This window comes from Engystomops pustulosus, chromosome 3 (assembly GCF_040894005.1).
Source record: "Engystomops pustulosus chromosome 3, aEngPut4.maternal, whole genome shotgun sequence".
In the NCBI taxonomy this organism is placed as follows: Eukaryota; Metazoa; Chordata; class Amphibia; order Anura; family Leptodactylidae; genus Engystomops; species Engystomops pustulosus.
In genome coordinates this window covers 236,012,519-236,032,587 of record NC_092413.1, presented here as the reverse complement: position 1 = coordinate 236,032,587, position 20,069 = coordinate 236,012,519, and the positions used below count along the sequence as shown (strand labels likewise).

The following is a 20,069-nucleotide window of genomic DNA, read 5'->3' as shown; positions in this document are numbered from 1 at the left end:
TAGAGAGGTCAGAGCACCCATGCTGACCCCTGACCACTGCTGGCTATGATAGAAAGGTGTCAGGACACACAGGACATGGCAGCTCGCTGTGTATGGGGGTGTAGTCACAGAGGGGTCAGAGCGCCCATGCTGACACCTAACCACTGCTGGCTATGATAGAAAGGTGTCAGGATACACAGGACATGCCAGCTCCCTGTGTATGGGGGTGTAGTCACAGAGGGGTCAGAGCGCCCATGCTGACCCGTGACCACTGCTGGCTATGATAGAAAGGTGTCAGGACACAGAGGACATGGCAGCTCACTGTGTATGGGGGGTGTAGTCACAGAGGGGTCAGAGCACCCATGCTGACCCATGACCACTGCTGGCTATGATAGAAAGGTCACAGGGCATGGCAGCTCACTGTGTATGGAGGGTGTAGTCACAGAGGGGTCAGAGCACCCATGCTGACCCATGACCACTGCTGGCTATGATAGGAAGGTGTCAGGACACACAGGACATGGAAGCTCGCTTTGTATGAGGGTGGGTGTATTCACAGAGGGGTCAGAGCGCCCATGCTGACCCCTGACCACTGCTGGCTATGATAGAAAGGTGTCAGGACACACAGGACATGGCAGCTCGCTGTCTATGGGGGGGTGTAGTCACAGAGGGGTCAGAGCACCCATGCTGACCCCTGACCACTGCAGGCTATGATAGAAAGGTGTCAGGACACACAGGACATGGAAGCTCGCTGTGTATGGGGGGGTGTAGTCACAGAGGGGTCAGAGCACCCATGCTGACCCCTGACCACTGCTGGCTATGATAGAAAGGTGTCAGGACACACAGGACATGGCAGCTCGCTGTGTATGGGGGGTGTAGTCACAGAAAGGTCAGAGCGCCCATGCTGACCCCTGACCACTGCTGGCTATGATAGAAAGGTGTCAGGACACACAGGACATGGCAGCTCGCTGTGTATGGGGGGTGTAGTCACAGAGGGGTCAGAGCACCCATGCTGACCCCTGACCACTGCTGGCTATGATAGAAAGGTGTCAGGACACACAGGACATGGCAGCTCGCTGTGTGTGGGGGGTGCTTTCACAGAGGGGGCAGAGCGCCCATGCTGACCCCTGATCACTGCTGGCTATGATAGAAAGGTGTCAGGACACACAGGACATGGCAGCTCCCTGTGTATGGGGGGTGTATTCACAGAGAGGTCAGAGCACCCATGCTGACCCCTGACCACTGCTGGCTATGATAGAAAGGTGTCAGGACACACAGGACATGGCAGCTCGCTCTGTATGGGGGGTGTAGTCAAAGAGGGGTCAGAGCACCCATGCTGACCCCTGACCACTGCTGGCTATGATAGAAAGGTGTCAGGACACACAGGACATGGCAGCTCGCTGTGTTTGGGGGTGTAGTCACAGAGGGGTCAGAGCACCCATGCTGACCCCTGACCACTGCTGGCTATGATAGAAAGGTGTCAGGACACACAGGACATGGCAGCTCGCTGTGTATGGGGGTGTAGTCACAGAGGGGTCAGAGCGCCCATGCTGACACCTAACCACTGCTGGCTATGATAGAAAGGTGTCAGGTTACACAGGACATGGCAGCTCGCTGTGTATGGGGGGTGTAGTCACAAAGGGGTCAGAGCGCCATGCTGACCCCTGACCACTGCCGGCTATGATAGAAAGGTGTCAGGATACACAGGACATGGCAGCTCGCTGAGTATGGGGGGTGTAGTCACAGAGGGGTCAGAGCGCCCATGCTGACCCTTGACCACTGTCGGCTATGTTAGAAAGGTGTCAGGACACACAGGACATGGCAGCTCGCTGTGTATGGGGGGTGTAGTCACAGAGAGGTCAGAGCGCCCATGCTGACCCCTGACCACTGCTGGCTATGATAGAAAGGTGTCAGGACACACAGGACATGGCAGCTTCCTGTGTATAGGGGTGTAGTCACAGATGGGTCAGAGCGCCCATGCTGACCCGTGACCACTGCTGGCCATGATAGAATGGTGTCAGGACACACAGGACATGGCAGCTTGCTGCGTATGGGGGGTGTCGTCAAAGAGCGGTCAGAGCACCCATGCTGAACCCTGACCACTGCTGGCTATAATAGAAAGGTCATAGGACACAGGACATGGCAGCTCGCTGTGTGTGGGGGGTGCAGTCACAGAGGGGTCAGAGCACCCATGCTGACCCCTGACCACTGCTGGCTATGATAGAAAGGTGTCAGGACACACAGGACATGGAAGCTCGCTTTGTATAAGGGTGGGTGTATTCACAGAGGGGTCAGAGCGCCCATGCTAACCCCTGACACTGCTGGCTATGATAGAAAGGTGTCAGGACACACTGGACATGGCAGCTCACTGTGTATGGGAAGTGTAGTCACAGAGGGGTCAGAGCGCCCATGCTGACCCCTGACCAATGCTGGCCATGATAGAAAGGTGTCAGGACACAGGACATGGCAGCTCGCTGTGTATGGGGGTGTAGTCACAGAGGGGTCAGAGCACCCATGCTGACCCCTGATCACTGCTGGCTATGATAGAAAGGTGTCAGGACATACAGGACATGGCAGCTCGCTGTGTATGGGGGATAAAGTCACAGAGGGGTCAGAGCGCCCATGCTGACCCCTGACCACTGCTGGCTATGATAGAAAGGTGTCAGGACACACAGGACATGGCAGCTCGCTGTGTATGGGGGACAAAGTCACAGAGGGGTCATCGCACCCATGCTGACCCCTGACCACTGCTGGCTATGATAGAAAGGTGTCAGGACACACAGGACATGGCAGCTTGCTGTGTATGGGGGTGTAGTCACAGAGGGGTCAGAGCGCCCATGCTGACCCCTGACCACTGCTGGCTATGATAGACAGGTGTCAGCACACACAGGACATGGCAGCTCGCTTTGTATTGGGGTGTAGTCACAGAGGGGTCAGAGCACCCATGCTGACCCCTGACCACTGCTGGCTATGATAGAAAGGTGTCAGGACACACAGGACATGACAGCTCGCTGTGTATGGGGGTGTAGTCACAGAGGGGTCAGAGCACCCATGCTGACCCCTGACCACTGCTGGCTATGATAGAAAGGTATCAGGACACACAGGACATGGCAGCTCGCTGTGTATAGGAGGAGTAGTCACAGAGGGGTCAGAGTGCCCATGCTGACCCCTGACCACTGCTGGCTATGATAGAAAGGTGTCAGGACACACAGGACATGGCAGCTCACTGTGTATGGATGGTGTAGTCACAGAGGGGTCAGAGCCCCCATGCTGACCCTGACCACTGCTGGCTATGATAGAAAGGTGTCAGGACACACAGGACATGGCAGCTCGCTGTGTATGGGGGTGTAGTCACAAAGGGGTCAGAGCTCCCATGCTGACCCCTGACCACTGCTGGCTATGATAGAAAGCTGTCAGGACACACATGACATGGCAGCTCGCTGTGTATGGAGGGTGTAGTCACAGAGGGGTCAGAGCGCCCATGCTGACCCCTGTCCACTGCTGGCTATGATAGAAAGGTGTCAGGACACAGGACATGGCAGCTCGCTGTGTATGGGGGGTGTAGTCACAGAGGGGTCAGAGCGCCCATGCTGACCCCTGACCACTGCTGGCTATGATAGAAAGGTGTCAGGACACACAAGACATGGCAGCTCGCTGTGTATGGGGGGTGTAGTCACAGAGGGGTCAGAGCACCCATGCTGACCCCTGACCACTGCTGGCTATGATAGAAAGGTGTCAGGACACAGGACATGGCAGCTCGCTGTGTATGGGGGTGTAGTCACAGAGGGGTCAGAGCACCCATGCTGACCCCTGACCACTGCTGGCTATGATAGAAAGGTGTCAGGACACACAGGACATGGCAGCTCGCTGTGTATGGGGGGTGTAGTCACAGAGGGGTCAGAGCACCCATGCTGACCCCTGACCACTGCTGGCTATGATAGAAAGGTGTCAGGACACACAGGACATGGCAGCTCTCTGTGTATGGGGGGTGTAGTCACAGAGGGGTCAGAGCGCCCATGCTGACCCCTGACCACTGCTGGCTATGATAGAAAGGTGTCAGGACACACAGGACATGGCAGCTCGCTGTGTATGGGGGGTGTAGTCACAGAGGGGTCAGAGCACCCATGCTGACCCCTGACCACTGCTGGCTATGATAGAAAGGTGTCAGGACACAGGACATGGCAGCTCGCTGTGTATGGGGGTGTAGTCACAGAGGGGTCAGAGCACCCATGCTGACCCCTGACCACTGCTGGCTATGATAGAAAAGTGTCAGGACACACAGGACATGGCAGCTCGCTGTGTATGGGGGGTGTAGTCACAGAGGGGTCAGAGCACCCATGCTGACCCCTGACCACTGCTGGCTATGATAGAAAGGTGTCAGGACACACAGGACATGGCAGCTCTCTGTGTATGGGGGGTGTAGTCACAGAGGGGTCAGTGCGCCCATGCTGACCCCTGACCACTGCTGGCTATGATAGAAAGGTGTCAGAACACACAGGACATGGCAGCTCGCTCTGTATGGGGGGTGTAGTCAAAGAGGGGTCAGAGCACCCATGCTGACCCCTGACCACTGCTGGCTATGATAGAAAGGTGCCAAGACACAGGACATGGCAGCTCGCTGTGTATGGGGGGTGTAGTCACAGAGGGGTCAGAGCACCCATGCTGACCCCTGACCACTGCTGGCTATGATAGAAAGGTGTCAGGACACACAGGACATGGCAGCTCGCTTTGTATGTGGGGTGTAGTCACAGAGGGGTCAGAGCGCCCATGCTGACCCCTGACCACTGCTGGCTATGATAGAAAGGTGTCAGGACACAGGACATGGCAGCTCGCTGTGTATGGGGGGTGTAGTCACATAGGGGTCAGAGCGCCCTTGCTGACCCCTGACCACTGCTGGCTATGATAGAAAGGTGTCAGGTCACACAGGACATGGCAGCTCGCTGTGTATGGGGGGGGATGTAGTCACAGAGGGGTCAGAGCGCCCATGCTGACCCCTGACCACTGCTGGCTATGATAGAAAGGTGTCAGGACACACAGGACATGGAAGCTCGCTGTGTATGGGGGGTGTAGTCACAGAGGGGTCAGAGCGCCCATGCTGACCCCTGTCCACTGCTGGCTATGATAGAAAGGTGTCAGGACACAGGACATGGCAGCTCGCTGTGTATGGGGGGTGTAGTCACAGAGGGGTCAGAGCACCCATGCTGACCCCTGACCACTGCTGGCTATGATAGAAAGGTGTCAGGACACACAGGACATGGCAGCTTGCTGTGTATGGGGGATGTAGTCACAGAGGGGTCAGAGCGCCCATGCTGACCCCTGACCACTGCTGGCTATGATAGAAAGGTGTCAGGACACACAGGACATGGCAGCTCGCTGTGTATGGGGGGTGTAGTCACAGAGGGGTCAGAGCACCCATGCTGACCCCTGACCACTGCTGGCTATGATAGAAAGGTGTCAGGACACAGGACATGGCAGCTCGCTGTGTATGGGGGTGTAGTCACAGAGGGGTCAGAGCACCCATGCTGACCCCTGACCACTGCTGGCTATGATAGAAAGGTGTCAGGACACACAGGACATGGCAGCTCGCTGTGTATGGGGGGTGTAGTCACAGAGGGGTCAGAGCACCCATGCTGACCCCTGATCACTGCTGGCTATGATAGAAAGGTGTCAGGACACACAGGACATGGCAGCTCGCTGTGTATGGGGGATGTAGTCACAGAGAGGTCAGAGCACCCATGCTGACCCCTGACCACTGCTGGCTATGATAGAAAGGTGTCAGGACACACAGGACATGGCAGCTCGCTGTGTATGGGGGGTGTAGTCACAGAGGGGTCAGAGCGCCCATGCTGACCCCTGACCACTGCTGGCTATGATAGAAAGGTGTCAGAACACACAGGACATGGCAGCTCGCTCTGTATGGGGGGTGTAGTCACAGAGGGGTCAGAGCACCCATGCTGACCCCTGACCACTGCTGGCTATGATAGAAAGGTGCCAAGACACAGGACATGGCAGCTCGCTTTGTATGTGGGGTGTAGTCACAGAGGGGTCAGAGCGCCCATGCTGACCCCTGACCACTGCTGGCTATGATAGAAAGGTGTCAGGACACAGGACATGGCAGCTCGCTGTGTATGGGGGGTGTAGTCACAGAGGGGTCAGAGCGCCCTTGCTGACCCCTGACCACTGCTGGCTATGATAGAAAGGTGTCAGGTCACACAGGACATGGCAGCTCGCTGTGTATGGGGGGGGATGTAGTCACAGAGGGGTCAGAGCGCCCATGCTGACCCCTGACCACTGCTGGCTATGATAGAAAGGTGTCAGGACACACAGGACATGGAAGCTCGCTTTGTATGTGGGGTGTAGTCACAGAGGGGTCAGAGCACCCATGCTGACCCCTGTCCACTGCTGGCTATGATAGAAAGGTGTCAGGACACAGGACATGGCAGCTCGCTGTGTATGGGGGGTGTAGTCACAGAGGGGTCAGAGCGCCCATGCTGACCCCTGACCACTGCTGGCTATGATAGAAAGGTGTCAGGACACAGGACATGGCAGCTCGCTCGTCCATAGGTGACTATGCAGTTCAGTCCTGTACTCTGGCCTCTGAACTCTCCTGGAACGATGCAGCCCTGATTGCAACCTTTAAAAAGGGACAAGTTAAAGATGCACTGCCTGCACAAGATCTGCTGTCTACTCTGGCCACTGCAATTGATATTCGTTTTAGAGAGCACAATGAAGAGCTACGTCCAGGTTCGACGTTTTCCTCGCTTGGCCCCTGCCTTCCAAAAGCTGCTTCAGCCTCCAGCAATGCCTGCTGCAGAGGAACCTACGCAGGTGGACAGAGCCCGACTTTCTCCCCAGGAACACTCCAGACAACATCAGGAGGACCTCTGTCTATAGTCCGGAAGATTTAATTAGTACTTGTTCCGTTCATCCCCTGCGTCCGGGCAACTCCAGCACCTAGGGTTCTTGGGAGAAGCGTCCCTAGGTGAGAGCAAAGCTTCTCCACATCTGAACGCTCCCGTGCTCCTCTGCATTGGCAGTGGTAGCCAGTTTCAAGTGTGCGGGTCTGCAGGAAACTTTGTGGATGCTGCTCTGGTCTCTCAGCTTCATATCCCAGTGATTTGTCTTGAGAAGCCGCTGGTCATCTCCTCAGTCAGTGGCCAGATTCTCTCTCCGACCCAGCCTGGTACCGCACTGAGCCTATTTCCCTGCAAGTTGGAGCTCTTCATAAAGAGAGATTGTCCTTCTATGTGCTGCCACGTTCCACCTCGTCCCTCCTGCTTGGCCTTCAGTGGTTACAGCTGCACGCAACAGTCCTTAACTGGAAGACAGGGAAGATTCTACGTTGGGGACCTGATTGCCCGTCTCGTTGCATGACGGTGCCTCTTCCAGTAACTGTCTCTGCCTCCTCCATAGTTCCAATATCTCTAGAGGTCCTTCCAACTTGTCATCAGGACTTTTCTGACGTTTTCTCCAAGAAACAAGCAGAGACTTTATCTCTGCACCGCCCCTACGACTGCCCTGTTGATCTGCTGCCGGGTGCTTCTCCTCCCCGGGGTATCCTCTCTCACCTGAGACTGCAGCCATGTCGGAGTATATCCAGCAGAATCTGCAGAGGGGGTTTATACGTAAATCCTCTCCGGCTGGTGCAGGCTTCTTCTTCATGACCAAAAAGGATGGGTCACTTCATCCATGCGTTGATTATCGTGGTCTTATTAAAGTCACGGTTAAGAACCGCTATCCGTTGCCTTTGATTACAGAGCTCTTTGATCACCTGCATGGCTCCAAGGTTTCTCCAAGCTGGACCTACAACCTCATCTGGATACACAGGGGTGGGGATTGGAAGACTGTCTTTAACAATCGCGATGGACATTTCGAGTATTTGGTAATGCCGCTCGGGCTGTGCAATGCACCAGCCGTGTTTCAAGAATTCGTCAACTACATCTTTAGGAATCTGCTATATACCTGTGTCATGGTCTATCTTGACAACATTCTGGTGTTCTCCCTGGATCTGGAGTCCCACCAGTCCCACGGATGGCAAGTTCTTACGCCAAACCCCCAAAATGTCAATTTCACCAGCAGAGCCTTCCTTTCCTCGGCTATATTATCTCCGACAGTGGCCTCCAGGTGGATCCTGCCAAGCGGTCTGCGGTTCTTCAATGGCCGCGTCCGGTAAATCTACGTGCTATACAGAGATTCCTGGGTTTTGCCAACTATTACAGGGAGTACTCGGCACTTCTCCACTCTCGCGTCACTCATTGTGGCACTCACCAAGAAGAGCGCACCACTTTGGTCTCCGAAGGCTGAAGAAGCTTTCTCAGGGTTGAAATCTGCCTATGCCTCAGCTCCAGTTCTCACTAGGCCTGATACAGAGAAGCCCTTTCATCTGGAAGTTGATGCGTCCTCTGTAAGAGCAGGGGCGGTGCTCACCCAGATAGGGCTCAAAGGCCAAACTATCACTTGTGGCTTTTTCTCTAAGACTTTTTCCTCCGCAGAGAGGAATTATTCCATAGGAGATAGAGAACTTCTGGCCTGCTGGTCGTTCTTTTCACGTTTCAAACTTCTGATACACTTCCGTCCTGCTGAGAAGAAGATCAAGGCTGATGCCCTTTCCCGCGCCTCTGATGTCGTTGGAGAGGAACCAGCTCCTCGGCATATTATTTCTCCTGAACAACTGGTTGTTGCTGCTCTGCTGGATCTTCGTCAGCTCTCTCCCGGCAAGACTTATGTCTAACCTGCACTTCGAAAGATTATATTGACTTGGGGACGTTGTTAGCGTGTGGCTGGGCACCCTGGGGTGCAACGCTCTGGAGCCCTCATTTCCCATTTCTATTGGCTGCCTGACCTGGTCAAAAATGTTTGGATTTTCAGGGGTTCCTGCACTTCCTGTGCCCGTAATAAGCCATCTCGCCTTAAACTGGCTGGTCTGCTACTGCTGTTACCGATACCCAGAGTTCCATGGTCACACGTGGCAATGGACTTCACCACAGACCTTCCGCTGGCAATAACGTCATCTGGGTGATGACTGACCGCTTTTCCAAGATGTCCCATTTTGTTCCTCTTCCAGGTCCTCAGTCTGCTCCTCGCCTTGCCCGTTTGTTCTTCCATCACATGTCCCGGCTTCATGGACTTCCTCAGCACATCGTTTCTGATCGAAGGGTTCAGTTTGTTTCTAAGTTCTGGCGGTCCTTGTGTAACCTGCTGCAAGTGAATCTGAACTTCTCTTCCGCTTATCACCCTCAGTCAAATGGTCAAGTGGAAAGGGTACAAACCATGACTAAGTCCAGCAGGACGAAACGCATGATGTGTGGATTTTTATGTGGATGAAATAAAGCTACTATATTCGCTATTCGTCCTATGGAAGTTCCTGTGGTAGAAGGGTTGGTGCAGGACCTCAAATCAATCTGGGAACAGACCCGTCAGTCTCTGCTACGGATCTCTGCCCGCAAGAGTCAAGTCCCAGGCTTATAAGAAACGTAGGTCTCACCAGTCTCCGGGTGACAAGGTGTGGCTATCTTCCAGATATGTTCGGATGAAAATCCCTAGCTACAAGCCTGGACAGAGTTTTCATCCGAGGTGGTGAAGCGCAGGAAGCAGTATTGGTGCAATTATAACTGTATGTGCCCGATCACATGTGGAGACCAAACATGTCTCTACTACTATTAGACGTTCTGCATATTTCTCTAGCCCAGCGTCCTAGGGCAGACTGAGACCCAAGTAACTGCTTACACCACTCATTTTCCATTATGGGGTAGTTTCTTCTTGGGGAGGTCCCTTAGAGGTTTGCCAGACTGGACTAATACTTGGTCTTACCCATGAAGAACAAAAGCTTTTCTTAGTCCTAGGGGTCCTCCTCCTTCTACATTACTCTGTCCTCCTCCTTCTACATTACTCTGTCCTCCTCCTTCTACATTACTCTGTCCTCCTCCTTCTACATTACTCTGTCCTCCTTCTTCTACATTACTCTGTCCTCCTCCTCCTACATTACTTTGTCCTCCTCCTCCTTCTACATTACTCTGTCCTCCTCCTTCTACATTACTCTGTCCTCCTTCTTCTACATTACTCTGTCCTCCTCCTTCTACATTACTCTGTCCTCCTCCTTCTACATTACTTTGTCCTCCTCCTCCTTCTACATTACTCTGTCCTCCTCCTTCTACATTACTCTGTCCTCCTTCTTCTACATTACTCTGTCCTCTTCCTCCTTCTACATTACTCTGCCATCCTCCTCCTTCTACATTACTCTGTCCTCCTCCTCCTTCTACATTACTCTGTCCTCCTCCTTCTACATTACTCTGTTCTCCTCCTTCTACATTACTCTGTCCTCCTCCTCCTTCTACATTACTCTGTCCAACTCCTTCTTCTACATTACTCTGTCCTCCTCCTCCTTCTACATTACTCTGTCCTCCTCCTCCTTCTACATTACTCTGTCCTCCTTCTACATTACTCTGTCCTCCTTCTACATTACTCTGTCCTCCTCCTCCTTCTACATTACTCTGTCCTCCTCCTCCTTCTACATTACTCTGTCCTCCTCCTTCTACATTACTTTGTCCTCCTCCTCCTTCTACATTACTCTGTCCTCCTCCTTCTACATTACTCTGTCCTCCTTCTTCTACATTACTCTGTCCTCCTCCTTCTACATTACTCTGTCCTCCTTCTTCTACATTACTCTGTCCTCCTCCTCCTTCTACATTACTCTGTCCTCCTCCTTCTACATTACTCTGTTCTCCTCCTTCTACATTACTCTGTCCTCCTCCTCCTTCTACATTACTCTGTCCAACTCCTTCTTCTACATTACTCTGTCCTCCTCCTCCTTCTACATTACTCTGTCCTCCTCCTCCTTCTACATTACTCTGTCCTCCTTCTACATTACTCTGTCCTCCTTCTACATTACTCTGTCCTCCTCCTCCTTCTACATTACTCTGTCCTCCTCCTCCTTCTACATTACTCTGTCCTCCTTCTACATTACTCTGTCCTCCTTCTACATTACTCTGTCCTCCTTCTACATTACTCTGTCCTCCTCCTCCTTCTACATTACTCTGTCCTCCTCCTCCATCTACATTACTCTGTCCTCCTCCTCCTTCTACATTACTCTGTCCTCCTCCTTCTACATTACTCTGTCCTCCTCCTCCTTCTACATTACTCTGTCCTCCTCCTCCTTCTACATTACTCTGTCCTCCTCCTCCTTCTACATTACTCTGTCCTCCTCATTCTGCATTACTCTGTCCTCCTCCTCCTTCTACATAACTATGTCCTCCTCCTCCTTCTACATTACTCTGTCCTCCTCCTCCTTCTGCATTACTCTGTCCTCCTCCTCCTTCTACATAACTATGTCCTCTTCCTCCTTCTACATTACTCTGTCCTCCTCCTCCTTCTACATTACTCTGTCCTCCTCTTTCTTCTACATTACTCTGTCCTCCTCCTCCTTCTACATTACTCTGTCCTCCTCCTTCTACATTACTCTGTCCTCCTCCTCCTTCTACATTATTCTGTCCTCCTCCTCCTTCTACATTACTCTGTCCTCCTCTTTCTTCTACATTACTCTGTCCTCCTCCTCCTTCTACATTACTCTGTCCTCCTCCTTCTACATTACTCTGTCCTCCTCCTCCTTCTACATTATTCTGTCCTCCTCCTCCTTCTACATTACTCTGTCCTCCTCCTCCTTCTACATTACTCTGTCCTCCTCCTTCTACATTACTCTGTCCTCCTCCTTCTTCTACTACATTACTCTGTCCTCCTCCTTCTACATTACTCTGTCCTCCTCCTCCTTCTACATTACTCTGTCCTCCTCCTCCTTCTACATAACTATGTCCTCCTCCTCCTTCTACATTACTCTGTCCTCCTCCTTCTACATTACTCTGTCCTCCTCCTCCTTCTACATTACTCTGTCCTCCTCCTCCTTCTACATTACTCTGTCCTCCTCCTCCTTCTACATTACTCTGTCCTCCTCCTTCTGCATTACTCTGTCCTCCTCCTCCTTCTACATAACTATGTCCTCCTCCTCCTTCTACATTACTCTGTCCTCCTCCTCCTTCTGCATTACTCTGTCCTCCTCCTCCTTCTACATAACTATGTCCTCTTCCTCCTTCTACATTACTCTGTCCTCCTCCTCCTTCTACATTACTCTGTCCTCCTCTTCCTTCTACATTACTCTGTCCTCCTCCTCCTTCTACATTACTCTGTCCTCCTCCTCCTTCTACATTACTCTGTCCTCCTACTCCTTCTACATTACTCTGTCCTCCTCCTCCTTCTACATTACTCTGTCCTCCTCCTCCTTCTACATTACTCTGTCCTCTTCCTCCTTCTACATTACTCTGTCCTCCTCCTCCTTCTACATTACTCTGTCCTCCTCTTCCTTCTACATTACTCTGTCCTCCTCCTCCTTCTACATTACTCTGTCCTCCTCCTCCTTCTACATTACTCTGTCCTCCTCCTCCTTCTACATTACTCTGTCCTCCTCCTCCTTCTACATTACTCTGTCCTCCTCCTCCTTCTACATAACTATGTCCTCCTCCTCCTTCTACATTACTCTGTCCTCCTCCTTCTACATTACTCTGTCCTCCTCCTCCTTCTACATTACTCTGTCCTCCTCCTCCTTCTACATTACTCTGTCCTCCTCCTCCTTCTACATTACTCTGTCCTCCTCCTTCTGCATTACTCTGTCCTCCTCCTCCTTCTACATAACTATGTCCTCCTCCTCCTTCTACATTACTCTGTCCTCCTCCTCCTTCTGCATTACTCTGTCCTCCTCCTCATTCTACATAACAATGTCCTCTTCCTCCTTCTACATTACTCTGTTCTCCTCCTCCTTCTACATTACTCTGTCCTCCTCCTCCTTCTACATTACTCTGTCCTCCTCCTCCTTCTACATTACTCTGTCCTCCTCCTCCTTCTACATTACTCTGTCCTCCTCCGCCTTCTACATTACTCTGTTCTCCTCCTTCTACATTACTCTGCCATCCTCCTCCTTCTACATTACTCTGTCCTCCTCCTCCTTCTACATTACTCTGTTCTCCTCCTTCTACATTACTCTGCCATCCTCCTCCTTCTACATTACTCTGTCCTCCTCCTCCTTCTACATTACTCTGTTCTCCTCCTTCTACATTACTCTGCCATCCTCCTCCTTCTACATTGCTCTGTCCTCCTCCTCCTTCTACATTACTCTGTTCTCCTCCTTCTACATTACTCTGTCCTCCTCCTTCTACATTACTCTGTCCTCCTCCTCCTTCTACATTACTCTGTTCTCCTCCTTCTACATTACTCTGTCCTCCTCCTCCTTCTACATTACTCTGTCCTCCTCCTCCTTCTACATTACTCTGTCCTCCTCCTTCTACATTACTCTGTCCTCCTCCTCCTTCTACATTACTCTGTCCTCCTCCTCCTTCTACATTACTCTGTCCTCCTCCTCCTTCTACATTACTCTGTCCTCCTCCTCCTTCTACATTACTCTGTCCTCCTCCTCCTTCTGCATTACTCTGTCCTCCTCCTCCTTCTGCATTACTCTGTCCTCCTCCTCCTTCTACATAACTATGTCCTCCTCCTCCTTCTACATTACTCTGTCCTCCTCCTTCTACATTACTCTGTCCTCCTCCTCCTTCTACATTACTCTGTCCTCCTCCTTCTACATTACTCTGTCCTCCTCCTCCTTCTACATTACTCTGTCCTCCTCCTTCTGCATTACTCTGTCCTCCTCCTCCTTCTACATAACTATGTCCTCCTCCTCCTTCTACATTACTCTGTCCTCCTCCTCCTTCTACATTACTCTGTCCTCCTCCTTCTTCTACATTACTCTGTCATCCTCCTTCTACATTACTCTGTCCTTCTCCTCCTTCTACATTACTCTGTCCTCCTCCTTCTGCATTACTCTGTCCTCCTCCTCCTTCTACATAACTATGTCCTCCTCCTCCTTCTACATTACTCTGTCCTCCTCCTCCTTCTACATTACTCTGTCCTCCTCCTTCTACATTACTCTGTCCTCCTCTTCCTTCTACATTACTCTGTCCTCCTCCTTCTACATTACTCTGTCCTCCTCCTCCTTCTACATTACTCTGTCCTCCTCCTTCTGCATTACTCTGTCCTCCTCCTCCTTCTGCATTACTCTGTCCTCCTCCTCCTTCTACATTACTCTGTCCTCCTCCTCCTTCTACATTACTCTGTCCTCCTCCTCCTTCTACATTACTCTGTCCTCCTCCTCCTTCTACATTACTCTGTCCTCCTCCTCCTTCTACATTACTCTGTCCTCCTCCTCCTTCTACATTACTCTGTCCTCCTCCTCCTTCTACATTACTCTGTCCTCCTCCTTCTACATTACTCTGTCCTCCTCCTTCTACATTACTCTGTCCTCCTCCTTCTTCTACTACATTACTCTGTCCTCCTCCTTCTACATTACTCTGTCCTCCTCCTCCTTCTACATTACTCTGTCCTCCTCCTTCTACATTACTCTGTCCTCCTCTTACTTCTGCATTACTCTGTCCTCCCCCTTCTACATTACTCTGTTCTCCTCCTTCTACATTACTCTGTTCTCCTCCTTCTACATTACTCTGTTCTCCTCCTTCTACATTACTCTGTCCTCCTCCTTCTACATTACTCTGTCCTCCTCCTCCTTCTACATTACTCTGTCCTCCTCCTCCTTCTACATTACTCTGTCCTCCTCCTCCTTCTACATTACTCTGTCCTCCTCCTCCTTCTACATTACTCTGCCCTCCTCCTTCTACATTACTCTGTCCTCCTCCTTCTACATTACTCTGTCCTCCTCCTTCTTCTACTTCATTACTCTGTCCTCCTCCTTCTACATTACTTTGTCCTCCTCCTCCTTCTACATTACTCTGTCCTCCTCCTTCTACATTACTCAGTCCTCCTCCTTCTACATTACTCTGTCCTCCTCCTCTTACTTCTGCATTACTCTGTCCTCCCCCTTCTACATTACTCTGTCCTCCTACTTCTGCATTACTCTGTCCTCCTCCTTCTACATTACTCTATCCTCCTCTTTCTACATTACTCTGTCCTCCTCCTTCTTCTACTTCATTACTCTGTCCTCCTCCTTCTACATTACTTTGTCCTCCTCCTCCTTCTACATTACTCTGTCCTCCTCCTTCTACATTACTCAGTCCTCCTCCTTCTACATTACTCTGTCCTCCTCCTCTTACTTCTGCATTACTCTGTCCTCCCCCTTCTACATTACTCTGTCCTCCTACTTCTGCATTACTCTGTCCTCCTCCTTCTACATTACTCTGTCCTCCTACTTCTGCATTACTCTGTTCTCCTCCTTCTACATTACTCTGTCCTCCTCCTACTTCTACATTACTCTGTCCTCCTCCTTCTGCATTACTCTGTCCTCCTCCTCCTTCTACATTACTCTGTCCTCCTCCTCCTTCTGCATTACTCTGTCCTCCTCCTCCTTCTACATTACTCTGTCCTCCTCCTCCTTCTACATTACTCTGTCCTCCTCCTTCTACATTACTCTGTACTCCTCCTCCTTCTGCATTACTCTGTCCTCCTCCTCCTTCTACATAACTATGTCCTCCTCCTCCTTCTACATTACTATGTCCTCCTCCTCCTTCTACAATACTCTGTCCTCCTCCTTCTACATTACTCTGTCCTCCTCCTTCTACATTACTCTGTCCTCTTCCTCCTTCTACATTACTCCGTCCTCCGCCTCCTTCTACATTACTTTGTCCTCCTCCTACTTCTACATTACTCTGTCCTCCTCCTTCTTCTACATTACTCTGTCCTCCTCCTTCTTCTACATTACTCTGTCCTCCTCCTTCTTCTACATTACTCTGTCCTCCTCCTCCTTCAACATTGCTCTGTCCTCCTCCTTCTACATTACTCTGTCCTCCTCCTTCTACATTACTCTGTCCTCCTCCTTCTACATTACTCTGTCCTCCTCCTTCTACATTACTTTGTCCTCCTCCTCCTTCTACATTACTCTGTCCTCCTCCTTCTAAATTGCTCTGTCCTTCTCCTCCTTCTACATTACTCTGTCCTCCTCCTTCTACATTACTCTTTCCTCCTCCTCCTTCTACATTACTCTGTCCTCCTCCTTCTACATTACTCTGTCCTCCTCCTTCTACATTACTCTGTCCTCCTCCTTCTACATTACTCTGTCCTCCTACTTCTGCATTACTCTGTCCTCCTCCTTCTACATTACTCTATCCTCCTCTTTCTACATTACTCTGTTCTCCTCCTTCTACATTACTCTGTCCTCCTCCTACTTCTACATTACTCTGTCCTCCTCCTTCTGCATTACTCTGTCCTCCTCCTCCTTCTACATTACTCTGTCCTCCTCCTCCTTCTGCATTACTCTGTCCTCCTCCTCCTTCTACATTACTCTGTCCTCCTCCTCCTTCTACATTACTCTGTCCTCCTCCTCCTTCTACATTACTCTGTACTCCTCCTCCTTCTGCATTACTCTGTCCTCCTCCTCCTTCTACATAACTATGTCCTCCTCCTCCTTCTACATTACTCTGTTCTCCTCCTCCTTCTACAATACTCTGTCCTCCTCCTTCTACATTACTCTGTCCTCCTCCTTCTACATTACTCTGTCCTCTTCCTCCTTCTACATTACTCCGTCCTCCGCCTCCTTCTACATTACTTTGTCCTCCTCCTCCTTCTACATTACTCTGTCCTCCTCCTTCTTCTACATTACTCTGTCCTCCTCCTTCTTCTACATTACTCTGTCCTCCTCCTTCTTCTACATTACTCTGTCCTCCTCCTCCTTCAACATTGCTCTGTCCTCCTCCTTCTACATTACTCTGTCCTCCTCCTTCTACATTACTCTGTCCTCCTCCTTCTACATTACTCTGTCCTCCTCCTTCTACATTACTTTGTCCTCCTCCTCCTTCTACATTACTCTGTCCTCCTCCTTCTAAATTGCTCTGTCCTTCTCCTCCTTCTACATTACTCTGTCCTCCTCCTTCTACATTACTCTTTCCTCCTCCTCCTTCTACATTACTCTGTCCTCCTCCTTCTACATTACTCTGTCCTCCTCCTTCTACATTACTCTGTCCTCCTCCTTCTACATTACTCTGTCCTCCTCCTTCTACATTACTCTGTCCTCCTCCTCCTTCAACATTGCTCTGTCCTCCTCCTCCTTCTACATTGCTCTGTCCTCCTCCTTCTACATTACTCTGTCCTCCTCCTTCTACATTACTCTGTCCTCCTCCTTCTACATTACTCTGTCCTCCTCCTCCTTCAACATTGCTCTGTCCTCCTCCTCCTTCTACATTACTCTGTCCTCCTCCTCCTTCTGCATTACTCTTCCTCCTACTTCTTCTACATTACTCTGTCCTCCTCCTCCATTTACATTACTCTGTTCTCCTCCTTCTACATTACTCTGTCCTCCTCCTTCTACATTACTCTGTCCTCCTCCTCCTTCTACATTACTCTGTCCTTCTCCTTCTACATTACTCTGTCCTCCTCCTCCTTCTTCTACATTACTCTGTCCTCCTCCTTCTACATTACTCTGTCCTCCTCCTTCTACATTACTCTGTCCTCCTCCTTCTTCTACATTACTCTGTCCTCCTCCTCCTTCTACATTACTCTGTCCTCCTCCTCCTTCTACATTACTCTGTTCTCCTCATTCTACATTACTCTGTCCTCCTCCTTCTACATTACTCTGTCCTCCTCCTTCTTCTACATTACTCTGTCCTCCTCCTTCTACATTACTCTGTCCTCCTCCTCCTTCTACATTACTCTGTCCTCCTCCTTCTACATTACTCAGTCCTCCTCCTTCTACATTACTCATTCCTCCTCCTCCTTCTACATTACTCTGTCCTCCTCCTTCTGCCTTACTCTGTCCTCCTCCTCCTTCTACATTACTCTGTCCTCCTCCTCCTTCTACATTACTCTGTCCTCCTCCTTCTTCATTACTCTGTCCTCCTCCTCCTTCTACATTACTCTGTCCTCCTCCTTCTACATTACTCTGTCCTCCTCCTCCTTCTACATTACTCTGTCCTCCTCCTTCTACATCACTCAGTCCTCCTCCTTCTACATTACTCTGTCCTCCTCCTCCTTCTACATTACTCTGTCCTCCTCCTTCTACATTACTCTGTCCTCCTCCTCCTTCTACATTACTCTGTCCTCCTCCTCCTTCTACATTACTCTGTCCTCCTCCTCCTTCTACATTACTCTGTCCTCCTCCTCCTTCTACATTACTCTGTCCTCCTCCTCCTTCTACATTACTCTGTCCTCCTCCTCCTTCTACATTACTCAGTCCTCCTCCTTCTACATTACTCTGTCCTCCTCCTCCTTCTACATTACTCTGTCCTCCTCCTCCTTCTACATTACTCTGTCCTCTTCCTCCTTCTACACTGCTCTGTCCTCCTCCTTCTTCTACATTACTCTGTCCTCCTCCTCCTTCTACATTACTCTGTCCTCCTCCTCCTTCTACATTGCTCTGTCCTCCTCCTTCTTCTACATTACTCTGTCCTCCTCCTCCTTCAACATTACTCTGTCCTCTTCCTCCTTCTACATTGCTCTGTCCTCCTCCTTTTTCTACATTACTCTGTCCTCCTCCTCCTTCTACATTACTCTGTCCTCCTCCTCCTTCTACATTACTCTCTTGTCTTTAGTTGACTGTAATATTGGCTTTGCTCTTCATCTCCTCATTGATTGTAAGCTCTGGTGTCCCAGGGCCGAGTAGATGTTGCTCAGGAACAATGGATATAACGCGCGCCCCCCCCCCCCCTCCTCCTCTATTCTCTTATCAGGATGGACACAGCTCATTAATCTTTAGAGGGGCAGCGAGCCGTGGCCGTGGCTCTCCCCCTCCCAGATATCCAGCGCACTCTGATTACTGAGCTCACCCTAATAATGACCCTATTATCTGCCGCCCCACAATAGATAATTAACTTCACCAGACCCCTGACAGAATGATGGGAGTCACTAAGATTATCCCTTATTCTATGGGGTCGCTGTGATCCCTCCTATTCTATGGGGTCGCTGTGATCCCTCCTATTCTATGGGGTCGCTGTGATCCCTCCTATTCTATGGGGTCGCTGCGATCCCTCTTATTCTATGGGGTCGCTGTGATCCCTCTTATTCTATGGGGTCGCTGTGATCCCTCCTATTCTATGGGGTCGCTGCGATCCCTCTTATTCTATGGGGTCGCTGTGATCCCTCTTATTCTATGGGGTCGCTGTGATCCCTCTTATTCTATGGGGTCGCTGTGATCCCTCTTATTCTATGGGGTCGCTGTGATCCCTCTTATTCTATGGGGTCGCTGTGATCCCTCTTATTCTATGGGGACGCTGTGATCCCTCTTATTCTATGGGGTCGCTGCGATCCCTCTTATTCTATGGGGTCGCTGTGATCCCTCTTATTCTATGGGGACGCTGTGATCCCTCTTATTCTATGGGGTCGCTGTGATCCCTCTTATTCTATGGGGTCGCTGTGATCCCTCTTATTCTATGGGGACGCTGTGATCCCTCTAATTCTATGGGGTCGCTGTGATCCCTCTAATTCTATGGGATCGCTGTGATCCCTCTAATTCTATGGGGTCGCTGTGATCCCTCTTATTCTATGGGGTCGCTGTGATCCCTCTTATTCTATGGGGTCGCTGTAATCCCTCTTATTCTGTGGGGTCGCTGTGATCCCTCTTATTCTATGGGGTCGCTGTGATCCCTCTAATTCTATGGGGTCGCTGTGATCCCTCTTATTCTATGGGGTCGCTGTGATCCCTCTAATTCTATGGGGTCGCTGTGATCCCTCTTATTCCATGGGGTCGCTGTGATCCCTCTAATTCTATGGGGTCGCTGTGATCCCTCTTATTCCATGGGGTCGCTGTGATCCCTCTAATTCTATGGGGTCGCTGTGATCCCTCTAATTCTGTGGGGTCGCTGTGATCCCTCTTATTCTGTGGGGTCGCTGTGATCCCTCCAATTCTATGGGGTCCCTGCGATCCCTCTTATTCTGTGGGGTCCCTGCGATCCCTCTTATTCTATGGGGTCGCTGCGATCCCTCTAATTCTATGGGGTCGCTGCGATCCCTCTAATTCTATGGGGTCGCTGCGATCCCTCTTATACTATGGGGTCGCTGTGATCCCTCTAATTCTATGGGGTCGCTGCGATCCCTCCTATTCTATGGGGTCGCTGCGATCC

At 50.8% G+C, this 20,069-nt stretch overlaps 1 protein-coding gene across 1 annotated transcript in view; it reads right to left on the bottom strand.

Moving 5' to 3' along the window:
- SLC30A3 (solute carrier family 30 member 3) overlaps window positions 1-20,069 on the bottom strand; it is a 46,131-nt gene that overhangs the window by 24,446 nt on the left and 1,616 nt on the right. The window lies entirely within an intron of this gene.